This window comes from Priapulus caudatus, unplaced genomic scaffold (assembly GCF_000485595.1).
Source record: "Priapulus caudatus unplaced genomic scaffold, Priapulus_caudatus-5.0.1 Scaffold1183, whole genome shotgun sequence".
NCBI lineage: Eukaryota > Metazoa > Priapulida > Priapulimorpha > Priapulimorphida > Priapulidae > Priapulus > Priapulus caudatus.
Genome location: NW_014578244.1, coordinates 25336 through 29271, shown reverse-complemented (window position 1 = coordinate 29271; position 3936 = coordinate 25336). Strand labels below are relative to the sequence as shown.

General features: G+C 44.7%; 1 protein-coding gene across 1 annotated transcript in view; it reads left to right on the top strand.

The window, feature by feature from the left end:
- The window catches only part of LOC106815716 (neuroligin-1-like), a 23757-nt gene that overhangs the window by 18963 nt on the left and 858 nt on the right, over positions 1-3936 (top strand). The window lies entirely within an intron of this gene.

Genomic DNA, 3936 nt, shown 5'->3' with positions numbered 1-3936 from the left:
AAGCTGTGTCACAATATTCCTTTTCAAATCGTCGTAGTTTTCAGTAAAAGGTAATGTGCTAGGACACTACTTTGCCGTGAACCACTGGTAGCCGGCCAAGCCACTGCTGCGGGGATAGAACACTACCCACTGGCGCCCCATAATTAATATTATAGACGTGTACGTTCCTTCTTGTACAGAAAGTGTTGGCGCATTATATTGTATTATAATTTTTCTTCGACTTCGTGTTGTAGGAACTAAGGAAGCATTGTACGTGTTGTACGTACGTTTTACATAATAATTATAAATTTTATTATTTTAACCGCCCAACACCCGAGGTGAACATACGTTGAAGTTACTTTTATGTTGAAGTAAAGAATAAAGAACCGCAAAATTAAGTATGGCTAGGAGAGGCACCGTAATAAGTCCTATAGTGTTCCCTGTCCTATGAGATAGTTAATTGTCGTTAATTTGCCACCTTCGTGATGACAGGTACGTGGCAGGGAAGAGAGCCCCGGACAAAGAGAAGTTGAGGGGCGACACTGAAGCACTAGCGCGCCCTGCTCAGATGAGAGAATCTCTCCTTCCGCCATCTCATTCCCCTCGCATATGTCTCCGTTGAGTCTTTAGTAGCTTTTGCTTTTACCACATTTGTTGTCAGCATGTCCGCTAACCTTATAATAACACCCCATTCAGTATATTGTCCTATTGTTATTTTATTCCTTATGTTGTATTGTTCCTCATTTAATGTTCTTTGCCCAGTAACACAACAGAACGTTACACCAGGATGCACCATTTAAACTATATCATTCGAGGATGTCAAGATGATTTTTTTTGGCCGATCTTAGGCGCTCAAAATGGGCAGGGGTATGCCCGAGGGAGATGTGCATGACAAAATCCGATCTAAAGATTTCACTTTGGCCACAGCATCCCGCTACACCCCTTCTCCCATGTGAATGTACATATAGCGGGCGGGTCGATGTTTTTCGGCCGATCTCACGCGCTTAAAAAGACATGGAGAGACATGGCTGCAGCTAGGAGATGTGCATGGAAGTACATCGCGGACGGATATGTCACTGACAAAATTGAATATGTCACTGTCAAAATTGCACATTTATATGCAGTAAACAAGCTACGCAGAAGACTCTGTAGATGACTCTCATGTACGAGCTATCACAGTCCCTATGCCGTCTGGCCGCAGCCATACGGTCATAGCCTACACGCTATTCTTACTCGTGTTGACAACAGATGGCAGCAGTAGTGCAGGTAAAGTGACGACGAATTTAAAGATTTAGCGTAAATTGGGAAAGTACGTTCTTGTAGCGTCTTCAAGTCAAATTCGCGGAGCACAATCGTGGAACAAATCGCTGAGATTTTACCTTGTATCAGAGCATATACAGTCAGTGCAAACAGTGTGCATGGGTCGTTATGTGCTTCGATAGTCAGACAAGCAACTCTAATATTGGAATTTCCCTCGCTTTCCAACGGCGAGCGATTACCGCAGCAAAACCTGCGCTATCGAACACTTCTTTAGAATGGTCACCTAGCTGGCTATGAAGGACACTTCTAGTGTGCCCTTTGGGTGACCTTTGGGCGACCTTCATTTACAGGTTTGACTGTATATATTACTTTGTCGTAACTTATTTCACACAATGAGTGCAGTGTACGAATATGGGTGTAAATATGGGTGCAAATGTGGATGTAAACGGTGCGAATGACAATGCTTTCAAACTGCATCGAACGAATGCAGGTGAAACATTGCATGACAGAATGCAAATGAAGTGGTTATAGATGTGAAGTTTTACAAGATGGTTTCATCGAGAGCTGAGTGGAGAAAAATTGTGCGGTTAGCAGGAGTGATTTAAGGGTGCCACAATTGTTAGGCCGTGCTGAGATCCCAGCCAGTGACTAGAAACGAGGTTGGGCAACTGAGACAAGTGAGATGATGGCACTTATTTGACACGAAAGATTAGTGTGATCAAAACAACGAATAAGGAAATAAAGTGAATCTGGTTGTCCACGCACATCGGTCGATGTAGTCACTCTGATATCAATCTTGCGTTATTAATGCGTATAAGTTGGGTCCAACGAGCTGTGATATAAAAATATAATCCGCTGGGCCTCTATTGCGAGCTCCGCTCGTGGGAGAAAAGTAGGGACCAATTGAAACGGCATGAAGATGGATCGTTCGTTCTGCTTCACTCCACGAGTGTTGCAAGCTTGTGTTGTTACTTTTGTCATAAGTACGAGTTGAAAGTTATAATTGAGAGTGCTCGAGCGGAAATAACCGTTGCGTAATGCGACCGTGTAAACGCTACAGTTTCGATTAAATATCCTGTGATTTGCGGCAGCTACATCCTCTCAATGTTTGCTCTGCACAGGGATCTTAATGCAGCGTGTAGCTACAAGGTGCTAACACTTAACACGCCATTAGAGCGGTATTTTTATAGTCGCCTGGCGGGCGCTTAAAGCGGTGTTAGCGTGCACGTGCTATGGCAACTTGAAAATGGTTCCGTCTCGGTCTCGATCGCTACCGCCCGTCTCTCTCTCTCTTACGAAGCTAAAACTCGAATAAATATGTAATATGGGCACGGAGGGTAGTGAGAACTCACCCGTAACGATAATGCACGGACGGACGGAATCGTTCTAATAACGCCCCCGCACGCACATAGCGCGCGCCTGTGGCGCCAACACAACGCGCATGAGCTGCCCGCGGAATACCTAATGTGTACTTATAGCGAGAAGGAGGATAAAGATGAGGCCCAGGAAGAGGAGGAGGAGCAGGAGAAGGAGGACAGCAGCAGCAGCAGAGAGAGGAGCAGGAGCAGGGGGAGGAGCAGTAGCAGGAGAATAGTAAGAGAATGAGGGGAAAAAGGAGGCGGAGAAAAATGATGAAGAGAAAAAGCAGGAGTATGAAGAGAAGGAGGAGAATGAAGAGGAGGAGGAGGAGGAAGAGGAGGGCAGCAGGATAAACAGAAGGAGGAGCAGGAGCAGTAGCAGGAGAATAATAAGGAGAATGAGGAGAAAAAAGAGGAGGAGGAAGAGGAGAAAGAGGAAGAGGAAGAGGAGGAGGAGGAGGAGGAGGAGGAGAAAGAGGAGAAGGAGGAGGCTGAAAAGGGAAAAAGACTAATGAGAAGGAGGAGGCAAAGGGAGGAGAAGAAGGAGAAGGAGGAGGAGGAGGAGGAGAATGAGGAGAAGAATGAATGAGGGGAGGATGCGCAAGAGAAGGGAAAGAAAGCGGAGAAGGAGAATGGGAAAAACAAGGAAAAGCAAGAGCAACAGGAGGAGGTCAAAGTAATAGCGCAGATTGTGCGTAGATTTCCTAGCCGCTTGCATATGTGAACAGGATTACATGCGCCTGTCGCCATGATACACAGACACACTGACATACAGCTTACATAGAGCACAGCCCACGATGTGCATGCGTACACACGAATCAGTGCTGCGTGCATTAAGCCCTCTGATTGTATAGTGTTGACGAAGACAAGTTCTGTCATTGCTCTGACGTCATGAACGTGTTTGCCGTAATCCGTCATGACGTGTGTATAGTACTGCTAGAGGGTAGTGTGAAGTATTAGTATTATTAAATATTAGTATAATAATAATAATTATTATTATTATTATTGTTATTATTATCATCATTTAATATTATTATTAATGTTAATGTTAATGCTATTATTATTATTATTATTATTATTATTATTATTATTATTATTATTATTATTATTATTATTGCGTGTGTGCGTGCTCGCCCTTGCTCTTTCTCCCTCTCCCTAACTCACGCGATCTCTCTTCCTCTCTCTCACACCTCCATCTCCCTCTCCTTCTCTCTCACCTCCATCTCTCTCGCTCGCTCGCGCGCGCTCTCTCTTTCTCTCTCTCTCTCTCTCTCTCTCTCTCTCTCTCTCTCTCTCTCTCTCTCTCTCTCTCTCTTGCTCTCTCGCGTTGCCACATCGT